The following is a 15,562-nucleotide window of genomic DNA, read 5'->3' on the forward strand; positions in this document are numbered from 1 at the left end:
CAACTTGTTGTTTTGAATTTGTGCCTCATGGAGCTGGAGGCACATTTGGGGAGGGAGCAGGGGGGGTTATATTGAAATTAAAACCCTGCCTGGGATTATGAGCTGAGTCACACTGAAACTGTGAAAGAATTCAATCTAACTGCGAGTGGAATCTGCATCTCACGCTCTTTTTAATTTGACATGCTTCATCGGCTAATCGCCTCCCTGTCACAAAGATTCCGGGCCGTTTTAAACTCGTTTTATCTTTCAAGAGCCGAAAGGAACGTTTCACCTATCTCTCTCTCTCTCTCTCTCTCTCTCTCTCTCTCTCTTCCTCTCTGTGCTCACCATAGCCATTTTTTAAAGGGGCGGACTAACAACTGATCTCTCAGGACTGTTTCTATTAATAACCCCTCTTTTGATCCACTCTTTCCCAGTGAGACTGGCTCGTAATTAAACTGTGTAAATGCCGCTGCATTACAGTGAACTAAATAAAAAGGGCGAAGCATCTCAACGGTGCAGTTTTTGCTTACACAAGAAGCTCTGGGCCACTTTTCTTTGTGCCAACATGTTTGGAAGGATTTTAATTACCATCTTCTTGTGTGTGTTATTAGCACATGGTATGGAGACGGATTCCTGAGGAGGTCACAATTGTCTTTTTTTCTCCATTATAATTTAACAAGGACTCTTCTAATGCAGTTTTACTTTTGATTATGTTTTCCATTCTGCTCTGATCACACTACAGACTCATTGGAACAGCACTTTTCAGCCTCTTCAATTATCAGCAGGCACCATGATGATTCAGTCTCATTTCACTACTGTTGATTACTTTCTGTCAGCACTAGAAATGGCTAATATTTCCATCCCATTAACTCCCAAGCCTATAAAAATGACAGGAGATGATCAATGGGTGCAGGAAGGGCATCACTCTCGCAGACGCAGACGGGAGTATCTATAAACTCTCTGACCGAGCAGCTGCAACTGTAAGGAGACCTCACTGGACTAATGATGCATGACAAGTGATTAGGAAAGGATCATAGAAATTTGATTCTTTTTTCATCTGACAAACACATTCAACTCATGAGAATCTGTTATAGATATGCTGGAGCTGCTGCTAGTGAAAAGTAGCATGTTGCAGAAATAACATCAAGGGTTCACCTTAAGAGCTTTCATCAAGTCATTCCCGAAAATGACCTCTTTGCATCTGTTTGAAGGGATCACATCTGGACCGCGATGTGACTACGAGTACTCATACTGAGCTACTGTGCTTCACTAATCCTCTGCTTCAAAAAAATCAATATTTGTAAAGGTCAAACAGAGCGGGCAGGGAGAGCGCAGATTAGCTTGTCAATAGCTGACATACTCTCGTACACCCAGAGGCTGCGATCTGGTGATGAGCAGATGGAACCATGTGAGTGGGGAGGCGGAGAAGTTCAGGGTTTGTAAAATGTTACGCTGATGACGTTCCAAGGTCAGCCTGAGATTAAAAAAATTAATAATTAAACTGAGTCAAAAGGTATATATGCCGTCCATGTGTGCATGAAACACAGAGCATACGTCTATAACGGGACATCTTTTTGACCATTTATTAGTTTATATGTTTTTGACCGGGTATCTTCAGTTGTTTTTTCCTGCTACTTTTCAGCACTTTGAATCAAAGTTTTAACCTACGAATAATAAATCATCACCATATGTGCACAATTTCATGATGACTGAGAAATAATGCTAACATGGTTTTTTTATGTCTGTGCATGCAGGCTGTGTATGCATATTTCAGCTTTTTGTGCAGAGCAGACACTTTGTTTAGACTTGAATCTACACCAGGTTTTATGCATCTTGTCCCTGCTGTCAGGTCGGACTTACTTAAAAAAAAACAACCTTGGCTGGCTTTTTTGTTTGGATTGTTCACACAGCCGCAATCGTGTGAAAGGACTTCAGGTAAATAAGATGAACGAGGGGGGTGAATGTGTCTCAGCAGGGACAACAACTATTTTGCTTAATTGTAGTTTAGAAACTAAGAGTAGCCGACATTAAAGTGGTGCTCCTACCAGCAGTGTGCATTATATCGACAGTAACTACAACTAAAAGACACTTATTGACATTAAAACGATTAAAACTATAAACTTCCAAAATGAAAACGTTGGAATGCAAAACAAATAAGCTATTAATGCAAAGTCATATTCAGTGATGCATCTATTTACTGTATGTATTTAATTGTATTCATTCTTTATTTACCTGCCAGGTAGTTATACACAATCCCAATGCATGTGTGTTACTGAGTAATCTCTGTTAGCTTGTAACTGAGTAGCCTCCAACTTCCCAAACTTGAAGTATTTTCCCCATATTGCAGATTTTCCATCAGCAGTTTTATTTCATTATGCCTGTGCCAGAAATGTGATTTATTGTTTCTGTAGTGGATCTTTTCTTGGGGGAGAAAAGGTGAGAGATGTAAAGAAAGCCTTTATCTAACGGCCCATCCCACTTTACCATCGCACTGAAAATGAGACAAAAACCAAACAACAAAACATTTGAAACAAACTACAGAAAGAGGCAGGCAAGCAGTTGGCTAACATTTCCAAGCTAGTGTAAGAGATGCTAAGTTGCAGTAGCATTCAATTCAAACACTTGTAAATGTAATGTTAAAGTTACTTTCATTTAAGGTTTGACCATCAACACGAATAACACCAGCATTAGTGTAGTTTCCTGTTGTATTACTGGAGTTCATAGTGACAGTGTGTCAACCATAGACTGTATTTAATCATGGACAAAATGACTGCTCCCTAATTAGTTCTTATCACATTGATGCTATAAATAAAAGGATTGGCAGGATTCTGCTACTGCAGATTCATCCTCTAAATGATGTGATTGATGCCTGTCAGATGGCAGCGTATGCCTCAGGCATATTTTGGCTTCATTTCTGGATAATGGAGGCAGTGGAGACACATGGTCCATCTTTATATGCAGTCTATGGGGTCAACAATTACAATCTACCACAGCCTTTTCCACTGAACTTACAATAGTCATGAACAACACCAGGGTAACTGTTTTATAAAATACTAAAACATTAACATATTAATACTTGGTGAAAAAGTGCCCAATGTATATAAAAATACAAATTGACTGGATTGCAGAAACATATTAACAGTTTTTTATTTAATCAAAAGAAAAAGACCTGGTGCCAAAATGAAAGCTCTATTTTCAATCTGAAGCTATCCAGTTTAAATCTGCCTTTCTTACTTGCTGGATCTAACATGGGTGAAACACTGTGGTTACCCAGGTACCCTTGGCTAATAAGACAGCCTGCTCACCTTCCAACTTCACAAATGTCACGGTCACAAATGAATTTATACCCTTTACATTTGTACATGCCCTTTAGCCAGCTTTCCCTCCAGTGAACATTGTCTTCATCTCCGTCCACTTACGTTTCACACAACCAATGATGTTATTACTTTCTGCATCTGCATGTTTGCACGTTGTCCAGTGTGGATTTATGATTTATGACTCATACTTTTTTCACTTTAGACGAAGGAATCATCTGACGGCCACCGCACGATTTGACCCTGAATGACACGAGGCGGTTCGACTGGATGATGATCTCAAGCAACATGCAAGTGTTGGGAACTGGGATGAGACAGTAATGTAGGGATCCTTCAGGGCAAATGGTATCGTCAGAGCCAAGCGCTGTTATCAGGCCCTGTGGACTAATGCTTCACGCATATTCAACAGCTCCATTTGACTGCTGAATGTGGGAATGCCGCAGACACAACATCCAGGTCGGGGGGGGGGGGGAAGCGGGCGCAGTTCCATCGGAGGACAGTAGAAAGTCATACTTGGGCCATTTTCCTACTTGGTCGATTGTCTAGTCAAGTTAATGTCTACACACTGTAAGAATCATCCTTAACTGTCACAAGGGCCATCTTTCAGATATGGACGGCTGTAAGTCGGGTCATGTCCCCGTCCAGTCCACAGCACCAACTGTCCCCCTGGTACCTACACTGATCATTCATACAATAAAGTAGGGATGAGGACAAAAAAGACAAAAAGAAAAAAATATACAGAAATATAAGTTTGTCTGTAAGTTACTGGACAATTTCAGTTCATCTGAGCTCTAAAACATAATCCAAGTAAACAACGTAAGAAAACTAAATCACAGTTGTGATTAGTGGGCGGGTGAGAGTCATCACCGGAGAGTTGGTGGTGTGATAGAAAAGAAAGTGCTGCGTATAGAAGCTCTGTATGAATGTCTGCGTGAATGGATGAATGTGACTGGTCCCGAAGCACTTTGAGTGGTCAATGAGAGTGGACAAGCGTAATATAAATACAGTCATTGTGATTAGAACTGCATATTCACTGCACACTGCATGAGGTGTCAGCATGCTGCAGACAACATGATAGGTGGTTGCAAGTAGCAATTGCTTAATTGAATTTATTACGCTAAAAGCCACAGGGAACTGATTGGTTGGCTGAACGTCTGATTAGACATAATTTAACATTGCTGCTATTTTCAGTTTTATTACTATACTAGACTAGATTCATTATATCATAATTTCAATTGATGTGATTGGAAAATAATTGTTAGTTGCTGTTCAATCAATTTGCCAATTACTTTCTAAATTAGTTGAATGTCTGGTCTATAAAATACCAAGAAATGGCGATAAAGGGCTGTGTCACATCATTCTCAAAGCTTAACGTGAAGTCATCAATTTGCTAGTTTTGTCTGACTCCCAAAACCAAAGACTTTCAATTTAGAGGAACATGGTCATTTTAAAAATGTATGTCAGCATTTACATAACTATCAAATAGATGGTTACATTTATTGTATTTAATATTATTAAAAGATTAAGAAAATATTATTATTAAGGGGGTGCTATGGCCTTAATTGAGAATTGGAATGTGAAAGGGGGAGAGAGGGTGGCGAAGACATTGAGCAATGGACCGTGTCAAAAAAACCTGCGGTCATTGCAGGACTTGGACCCCTAGCACCAAAACATGTAATATTATTTCTTACCTGCTGTGCTTTAACATTTCACCTTGCCACAGTGATACAAAAATGAAATAAGGGGTGTATTTCATTACACAATGACATCACTGCTGGGTGTGGTTACAGGTTAAGCCACCCACACCCACTGCTGATGTTGTGTGAACTCAGAGATAAAACTCGCTTAAGACCTTCAATATGAGAAGCACTGATTTCCAGTCTGGAGTTAAATTACTCATTTAATGGCATTTTTAGCTGCTGCTAAAATGATTCTGGTTTTGATATTGCAAACTGATGTCCCAGCCTGTGAAACTACAGACACCATCTATTACACTGCTGCAGGCCAACGTAGTATCTATTTATCTAAAAGGTTATTGTGGATATTTTAACCGACTTTCCACCTCAACATGAATGCCACAAATCAAATTTAGAAATCCCAACAGGATAACAGTGTGGGTGTTGCACAGCCATTATGTGTGATGATGTACTTAGAGGTTGTAACTGTATATCTGCTGAATTCCCACCCCCCTTTACTCCTCCTGCGAACCAGCGGGGACAATTACTGTACAGCCAGCAGCACCGACAAACTAGCATACAAAGCAGTGACGTGCACACTCGATTTTCAATGCATCTGAGATAATGGAAACCAATTAGTGAAGACATGTAGTGGACAAAAAGTACAGCAGCCAGAACAGGGTAAGTCAGCCCAACACTGAACCCTGCATGCAGCTGAGCACTGCTGTCAGAGTCACTGTGGATGGCTGCTGCTTTACCACAAGTCCCCCAGAAAATGATTATGCTCCGAAACGTGAGCAGAAACATGATTTGATGCACTGAAAAATACAGAATATGAACCTGGTGTGAGTACAAGAAGCACAGAAAAAGTCAAACTCGCTGCAGCTTTTGTATTAATATGGTGGCATTTGCATAAAGGCTCTGCAGAGCTGAAAACTACCAGATGACAGGAACTGTCACTGGATGAGGGGAATGAGATTATTCAGGCTGAAGTAGATGGATGAAGCTCTGCTGAAGGAAGGCTGCTGTGGCATGTATAGTGCACGCTTCTGAAATACACAATTTTTTAGGCTTTCACTCTTAAATAATTCAAAGACCTGGACAAAACATTGTCATACTGGCACAGTTTTTGTTTTTCTTTGAGAATAGGTAATGTCTCCTGTTGTCCTCATCCTGCAAAGACACAGCAATCAGAGACAACATCTTCCCCCTCCCTCCGCTGAGATGTGACCTTACTTCCTTTTCTGTTTCCTGCCTCGGCCCAGCAGTAAATTGTGAATGTGTTTGACAATCAGTCACTAGTGGCTCCATCAGTCCGTTTATAAACAAACATGATCCAGTTAATCACATTACCGTATTGCTGTAATGCAATACAAGTTGTGTTAAGCACCTTGACGCCGCAGGTTGCTGACAGGCTTCTTTTTAATTTGCCAGAACCTCTCATAATGACAAATGTTGGTTCAACCAGTTCACATAAGACCAAACCATCGATCCAACTCTATTTGATGGTGAGTTTGGCAAGACGCCAATCAACCTGTCTCCAAGAAAGGCTTGGAGACAGGTCGCCACACATCACAGATCTAAATCTACTTGGAGTCTGTGAGAATTTCAGCCAGCGCCAGCCAATCAGAGCACAGGACGGTGTACAGCTGGAAACAGTTCACGTAGAGATGAGGTGCCCCCTGATTATTTGCACGTGTTTAATCTGTTAAGCAATAACTATGTATGTGGGGGACAGGGCAACACAAACTCGGTGCAGCTTTTATTAACTGCATTAGTTTTCTCTCGGGCTCGGTTGGGTCTGGATTGAAAAATGTGACCAGAGCCGCTGTCCAGTCTTTATTACTGATGTCAACTGAGGCATTTCACTTCTCCTCCAGTTTGATGTGTCACATGGGTTTTCATGATTAAATGTATTTTGGAGATTTAGTGCGGGGTTTCTCCTGGTGAAAGATTGTGTAGAGTGTCGTTGGCAGTCAATCGTAAAATCAAAAAAACTGCAAGACTACAGATCAACAGTCACTTTGGAGGTTTGTGTAGAATTAACTCAGCATTAAATGAGAGAAGCAGATGTTATTTATTTAGTTGCTTTAAATAACTGCTATATATTTGTTTGAAACCAGTTCCTCGTCATTAGTATGCTATCAGTGCACATGCATCACATCTCCCACGACTCACTAAATGACTACTACCCCCACTCCACTGTCTCTGTGAAGTAACACGCAGCGGTTCAGAGGAGCCTCTCCTGCAGCGCTCGGCGCAGGGCGGCCTGTCAAGTGAGGCTTCAGTGTACGACCAATCCAGAACACATGCAAAGAGACGGATGCATATATTAACATGAGCCACGCGAGTCTTTGAACCAGAGGCCACTCTGCAGAGGAGCGCTGGCTTTGATGTGTTCGAAAAGAAGAATCAATTAGATCCCCGGCCTCTGCTATCACCAAAGGACTGCATAAACTTTGGAGTTGAAGGTTCCATTAAAAGCGATGTCCGAAAATCCAAAGGGACACTGACTGGATCAGAGATGATCAGTCTGTCGAAAGCAGTTAAGCTGAGGCCGAGGAGGAGGTCGAGTTTGAACTTCATGGTGTAAGAACAGCTCCTTTGGTAAAAGAGTAAATAAAGCGACGCAGGACGATAACTGTTTTCAAACCAAGAGAGGTGAGAATAGCTGCCACAAGCTCGGCAACTTCTCACATAGTGATACTGAGTGATTTCCTGTGAGACACTGTTGGGCTTGTGTCACTGCTGCTGTAACCTCCTGAACCCCTAAACCCTTCGATGGGATGATTCTGATCACATCAGTCAAACATGTCCAGGAATCTCTAGTCTCATCCTAAATAATTCAAACATACTGTAAGTCATATCAGCATTTCATCCAACTGTTTTTTGGCCTCTATCTTGATCCTAGTTCTGTCAAGGCAATGCATACTTCAACATGTGTCTGAGCTATCAATTCAATAATACAACGCGCTGTGATCAGATACACTGGTGTCGATATCGACTTTTTCGTACTGAAGTTATACAAATCTGCTTTTAGTGGTTTGAAAAGAACTCGACATGACACTGTTGTGAATGACTTGCGATGTTAACATGGAGTCAACTGTTTGGAACTTATTTATGTCATGGAAATATCAAAAGATGTTCTTTAACAAGAGCTACGCTCCCCCGGCAACCCTCCTCTAATCTTTGAAGCCCTGAACATTTATTTTTGCACACTACTAAGTATTTTACAATTTTGGCTCCAGAATGCGTTCTTTCCCTTTAGATCCTAATATGCCTCAGCCATGGCTTCAGATGGCAGCAGCTCCCTCGATAGCTTGGTACTGCTCCGAGAATTTGCAGCTGGCTATATTCATGGGAGTGCTATTCTAACTACATGCACGAGAGCTCCGGCTCCAGTCCTACTCGGACACTCATGTCGGCTTCAGGGTATTCTGGAGGGGAGCAGACCTCAAGAGAACCCTCCAGGCTTGTGTCACTCCCCATTTTCCTCTGGCCTCTGAACGTCACTGAGCAACTCCTGTCTCACACATCTACTTCCTAAGCATGCATTCATTTTGTGAACCTCAGTGTCAGATCTTACTGGCACTAATGCACTCAAATTTACAACGTTACCCAGATCAGTATTGATACCCATACTAAGGATAGGCACAGGTCATATCAAATATATCTAAGGACAAAAGGTATAATTGTCACTCCCTGCTGTGCTGAGCTTGATGCTTCCTTGAGTGACACAGTTACAGCTCATCCCAAATATCAAAGCTGTGCATATTCTACACTCATATAATCACCGCACAATCTGGGGGAGGGAAGCTGTTTGAAAACAATTCAGTGTAAAGGGAGGAACACGACAAATTAAATAAAGCACCTGGTGACGCACAGACACATTTGAAAGTAGACGGATGCTCAGCGTCTGACTGCTGATGTCCAGAACGTCAGCCGCAGGGTGGCCGCGCCGGGCCTCGGCAGAGGGGAGACAATTATTATTATTGTATTAAGCTCTGCAGCTGTTGTTAATGTTAAATAATTGAAGTTGGGTTTTATTCATTATGTGAATTTTGTAGGTAAATTCTTGAGTTTTGCCCCTATTTATATCTGTACATTTTATTTAGGTATACTTAAACTGTTAACAGCTGAGTTATAAAATTTCAAGTTCCAATTTACCTTAGCAATAAAAAAAGAGCTGTTCTTATCGTCAGCCGTCGTTTTGTGTTTTTATCGGTTCTGGCACCATTACAGTACAATTTTAAAGGTATCGATTTAGCACCAGTAGCGTATCAGAAAAAAAACTAAAAACAATATGAAGCCCTACTCATCACACCTGGGAAAAAAAACCTTCTGAAAAAGTCCAGAAAGTATTTCATTCAAAATATACTGAGACTTCTGTTAACAAAGTCTCTTTCAAATCCTTACTATAATTATTCTGACTTAGAACAAACAAATTGTGTTTACACTTTTGATGGAGGACATTCTGGGCTGAATCCAAGCCCACAATGCAAGTGAGGGCCAATCAGTGGAAGTTCTATTCAACATCATTCAGCACAGGATTCCATTTAGTAATCACTGAAAAAAAATGTTTTTGTTTGTCCAAAGTCATAATTGAGTTTACAGACTCAGTATTCAACAAAGCACTGTTGATCTGTCCAGGACTTTGAGGACTGGATCTTCAAACAAAAAAAAATGATTAGAGACAAATCTATGCAAACAAAATGGAACTGACTCATATCCTTAAGTGCAAAACAACAACCTCCTCCATCTGAAAGAAGTTTGCACTTCCCTTTTTTATTCCTGCTGTCGTCACTATGACCCAAACATGTCACGTTGCATTAGACCCTAACTGTTCTAAAAGAGGCTCTAAATACGCACCATCTCCAGGAGGCAACAGGCGAAGTGCTGTATTCAGCATAGACAATAACAAAATGAATATTTGATTTGGATTGGTACAGCCACTTCCTGTCTCTCGCAATGCCCCGAAGAACCAAGTTGTTCTCCTGTTACCCGTGGACGGTTACAACTACTGTAAATAGCACACGGCCCTGCAGGAGGTTTGACTTGTTAAGAGTTGCAGACGAAAAGTTGACTCAAAGACAAAGCAACTTCAAACAAAGTGACGCCGTCGAATAGAATTAATTAAACTTTATTTCTCTATGATCAGATTTCACCTCCGCAGTGCCCTGTTCTCTGTTAGGAACAAAAATAGAAAATCAATACAAAAATCCAAAGTCAAACATTTTTCTCTTAGATCATAAGGCAACAACAACCAGCTGCTCTGTGATGATACCTGAGAGTGGACTGCAGAGTTCATCTCGTGTTACAGTCGATGTCCGACAGCAGCCGGCCTCCACACTCAGTCTTAGAACTGAAAGCGACAGTGAGTGAGCGGCAGCATCTGCAGCATCACTACCTGAGCCGACGCCTCAGACAGGAGGAGACCAGCAGGCTGCTTCACTCACTTTGTCCTTCAGATGGATGATAAAGTCTCGAGTATGACTTCTGTGTTCATACCTGGAGCTGGAGTGGTGTGTATATAATAATTATATTAATAATAACAATAATAATATATAGACTTCATTTGCATAGCACCTTTCATGCAACAAATGCAGCTCAATGTGTTTGACGATGAAAATAAAATAATGTAATGTAATAATTATACATAATATAATAAAATATATAAATATATATGTATTACTGATGTTTTTATGACTTAAAAACCTTATTTCAGATTCAAGCCGTTTTCAGACCTGAACTGCAAAAAAAACAACTGTCCGGACTTCCTCTGGAGTTTGTCTTTCAGACGTGAACACATCAGACCCACAACAACACTGGCGTCTGCCTTTATCACCAACAGCTCTTAGATCTCGTTGTATTTCGAAGTTGACATCTTCTTCAGCGTCTTCTTTGTGTATGGCATCTCTTTTTCATCCTGACATTGTATTCTTTTTTTCTGTTTTGCTTTCATTGTGCCATCGAGGCACAAACTTGCTGTGAACACTCTGGATTTGCTGGATTCTCACATGGGCTAATAGAACCAGAGTTTTTACTAGGGGGCTGGAAGGATGAAGTCCGCAGCCACCTGTGTTCTCATATACAGCCCCTCAGGAGAATATCAGGAGATTATCCTGAGTTTAGTGCATTTCGTCGTCAACAGTTCAGAGTCTTCTTACAACCTTTTCAAATCTGCATTGTTGAGAGTGAATGATTCGGATACTGGTTCTTCTCATCTTTAGTGATGTTTGTGTGGGTTATCTGAACACAGCTATCATACTCAGGTGGGGACCAAAGCAATTTCACCAAAAAAGCTCCTTCTGGAGCAGGTTGTTTGTGGTGGGAACTAGACTCACTTCGAGATCTAACTCTGACAAGCAACCAAGTCTAGTCTTGATATTTGTCCAGATAGGAGCAAAGTGGATTTTAATAATGCAACTTATCCACTGACTCGAACCAGGGTAAAAGAAATGACCGGTCTGACAACATGCTAAGCAGCGAGGGTGGTGATGAGGTAAGTACTTCCCCCTCTGAACAAACAGTGCAATGTTGTGCCATAATGCATCAAACGTGATACCATAAAATGGTGTGCCTTTCGGCATTCAATAAATTTGGTTATCAAAATAAAATATTAGATATTAATATTTTATTATTAATATTAAATAATAACTTTAATTGATTAAAGTTACCTCAGGGCACCACCCTTCAAAGGAAGGGAAAAGATAGCCAATTTATTGATTAAGTCTCATAGATTAAGGTTCTAACTACAAATTTTGGAACTCTGATTAACAATTAAATGAATAACTATAACCAAAATTACCATATAGATAGTTAGCTAAGTTGAAAGATATGGGGTTCTTGACAGTGTAGAGGTTGGCGAAATTCACTTATGCAACATTAATAAAAAAACATTTGTGAAAGAAAAACATTTATTATGAATATAATAAAGTATAAAAACACAAATTACTAACGGTCTAATTGCTAAACAAAGATAGGTATGTGCGTGTGTCTGTGTGAGTCAGCGTGCTTTCAAGATGGTGGCTGGCCAAAGAGATAACACCCTTCCCCCACCTATTGGAATGTTTACGACCTGTAGAGATAATGAGGTGAAGAGTTATGCGTGTGTCTGTGTGTGTGCCAAATTAGAGGAAGTTACTAGATTGGATGCAACGAAAGACTGTGAGGAGCATAACAGACTAACATTACTTTCTCAATAACTTGTACCCAAAATATCACAACACCACAAATCAAACTTATAAACCTCACACAGAATCGAATAAACAGTCTTGCTTAGCCTAGTATAATTATTAAGCCCAGATGTGTTACCAGTCCGTGGAAAGGGGAAAAAGGAAGTTGCTGTGCAGTTCGCAGTTTTGTGTCGTCTTGCTGGTTTCGGTTGAGTTCAGTTGCTGTTTGAAGTTCTTACAGCAGGACATCGAGTCGCTGCTTGAAGGGTTGGCAGAGCTTGGAGTGCGAAGAGGTTTCCTTGGTAAGATGAGCTGGAAGCTGCACCTTTGTGCTCCTCTCGAAGAGTTGGATGGGAAGAGAAGATGTGAGCTGGAGAAGAGGCTCGACAGCCTTCCCTCCTGTGGAAGGATCGTAGGAAGAGGATGAAGAGGCTCGACCGCCTTCTCTCCTTGGAGGGAGTGTAGAAAAAAGACAGACACCCTTCTCCCCGTTGAGGGAGTTTAGAAAGAGAGCTCGAGAACGAGAAGCTGGAGAACTTAGCTTATATTGGCCCGGTGACCTCACAGGTCATGGGGTCCAGAGTGACCAATGGGAGTTGAAACCTGTGTCCCTGGGGGGGGTTTCCACCCCTCTGTGTGAAGTTGATGCCCTCTGGGACATTGAGTTCCTTGCTCTGGTTTTTAATGGCCCCTGGGAGACGGAGTCCTGGAGGGACATGCTGCTTCCGGCTTTGATGGCACATGTAGGCCGAAGTGTGGTTTCACACAAAACCATGGCCCAACATCCCCCCTTCGTTCTCAGGATCGCACCTGACGTGGGTTCCTGAGGGCGAACTTGAACATGTTTAGTCCAAAGCTGGAAAAGTCAATTGTCAGTTCATTTGGATTGTAACATCTGGGCATTTGTGTATACTATCTAGTTTGGCTAAGCAAGATTCAAATTAGACAAATAATTCAGATTACAATGACAGTACAATATGAATAACCTGTGCTCTTCACTAGGTTAGGGAGAAAAAGGAAAAAAAAATAAGACATTGTGAATTGTAAGATAAGATGCAGAGAGAGTGGCACGTACAATGATAAGGTCATTTTTGGAATGTCCAAGAGTTTTGTTCACTCCTTGGATCCTACACAATGTAGTACTCAGTCTGATCTGTTAGACTTAACAATTTTAATCTTCAGCAGGTTTTCCTGCGGAAGGTTGTCATAATTTTTCAAAATCTCAAAATCCAAATGACTGTATCATTGTTTCTGTAAGAATATGCTAATGTCCTAACATGTGTGGTATGGACTACATTATTATGGAATGGAAAGTAGTCGATCCAAACATATTTACAAAGTTGGCAGTGGTATATAAGTTTAATCAGAATTTAGGTTTTGAAGTTTGCTGCTGTTGCTAACAAAACAGTTTTCCTATTAACTGCAAGAAACTTAATACTGACTGTCAGTACAGGGGTTCACTGTGTTGGTTATGGCCGTGAGAAGCGAGCTCTGGATCGCCTGTGTCGTGGCTCAGGGCCGTAACGCTCTGGGGAGCCAGAGTCCAGGAGGACTTCAGAGGCGCTGTCACTGTGTGCTCGGTCATAACCATATCTTAAACTGTACTCAGAGACGCTGTCGTCATCTTCTGAGCAGTGGTAAGTTGTCTGGGCCAGAATTTCAGAGTATGGTTTCCTACAGCTTCTACTGTGGGAATGCCTATCTCTGGGAAGTTGGTGGACATGGCGGGTACGCTCTGTGTCCCTACGCTGCCTTCTGTCACCCCCCTTCGTTTTGTTGTGAGGGTGAAGTTTTGAGGCAGCGGATGAATTTGACACCGTGCTGTTTGTTTTGACGGGCTCGGTTGCACCTACTGTAGCCTTGAAAGTGATAACAGTTTCCCAAGCCACCTGTGTCATCTTCCTGATCTGCTGCATTGAAGGTTTTCCTTGCTGTGTCATCAGTACAACATGTGTGCGTATACATGGATGTAAGTTTCGTAAGAACATGGACTTGAAGGTGAGATTTTCTTCTAGGCCTGGTGCGTTCTTTCCCTGAAAATAAACATGCCTCAAACGTCGAAAATAATCCTTGGGATTTTCGCGACGTGAATGTTTAATTTGGGATGCTGTAACAATGGATGTGATCTCGTCAGCAGTAGAAGAGAATTCCTCGACTAGTGCTTGACGGAGCTCTGTGTAGTTACTTGTGACACTGGAAGGAAGTGACTGAATAAACTTGTGAACAGCTGTAGAGCTGGTTTTTAACACGAGTCTAACCTTCTCTCTTTCTGTTGCATTTGGCACATCACTTAAGCTGAGATCTAGTTCTCTAAAGTAATTATCAATATTGTTATCACAGTTGTCTGTGATGTGTCACATGTAGGCCGAAGTGTGGTTTCACACAAAACCATGGCCCAACAGTGAACATTCAATCTACATGAGCACTGCCAAAACCTCCTCCAACATGTGGAGGAGGTTGTGGAGCAAAGAGCGGTGACAGCTCAGTGGAGTAACAGTCAGTATTTGGGAGGTTATAGTGGTCCTGTTCAACAGCCATGAATGAACCACTGATTATCGAGCATAAGTGCTTGCTGATGTAAATCAGGAGGATGCGAGCGCAACTCCAGTTCTCTGACGGGAACAATGATATTGTCCATAAGCTGCCAGAGGAGTGAGAGTCCATCATACAGAGCAGGGCTGCAAACAATCATGTTCAAATCTTGACTTTATACCACACACAGACTTTTGTTCCCTGACTTTAGGTCTTAATACAATGACTGCATCTGGGCAGCATGAACAACAATATTTAAAGTTTGTCTATTTGGCATACGTGCACAGTTTACACTATCTCTGGGCTCCACCCAGACATGCTAGACTTGAGCCAATCACCTGTAAGCAATCAAAGTTTAAAAACTTCTCTCTCTCCTGTCATTCAGCTTCAGCACAACAATCAATGAGTGTCCCTCGTCCACTTCACCTCTGGATACCGGGTCATCCCTTCAACCGTCCAACCAGGACCTTCATCAGACGTCCCAACTTCATGCTCTATTGCTCATCACCACCACCACTGTTTAAGCTTCATATCTGACGACTGCTTCCATGGTGTTCGACGTCCTTCCAGGTCTAAGCACCAAAGTCTATTCCTGTAGCTCACAACAAATTCAATTTGATTCAAATATACTCATTTTTAAACATTTGTTGCATTGTAAGTCTCTACAGATTGAAATGGCTAAAATTAACTCATCCCACCGATGTGCCTCGGCCATGGGTATTTGTCCAAATATCCCGGATTGCCAATCCAGCCTTACTGTGATAATAATAATCTAACTTCATGTTTCATGTTAATATTAAAGAGTTAAATCCACCCTTCTCTAGCTTTCCAAAGCACATTATATTAAAAACAAAATAGATTTATCTCATCTCCACACTCACAC

The 15,562-nt window shown here is 41.4% G+C and overlaps 1 protein-coding gene across 1 annotated transcript in view; it reads right to left on the minus strand.

The window, feature by feature from the left end:
• zmat4a (zinc finger, matrin-type 4a) overlaps positions 1-15,562 on the minus strand; it is a 146,173-nt gene that overhangs the window by 109,133 nt on the left and 21,478 nt on the right. The gene's annotated exons all lie outside the window — the stretch shown is intronic.

Source organism: Hippoglossus hippoglossus, chromosome 9 (assembly GCF_009819705.1).
Source record: "Hippoglossus hippoglossus isolate fHipHip1 chromosome 9, fHipHip1.pri, whole genome shotgun sequence".
In the NCBI taxonomy this organism is placed as follows: Eukaryota; Metazoa; Chordata; class Actinopteri; order Pleuronectiformes; family Pleuronectidae; genus Hippoglossus; species Hippoglossus hippoglossus.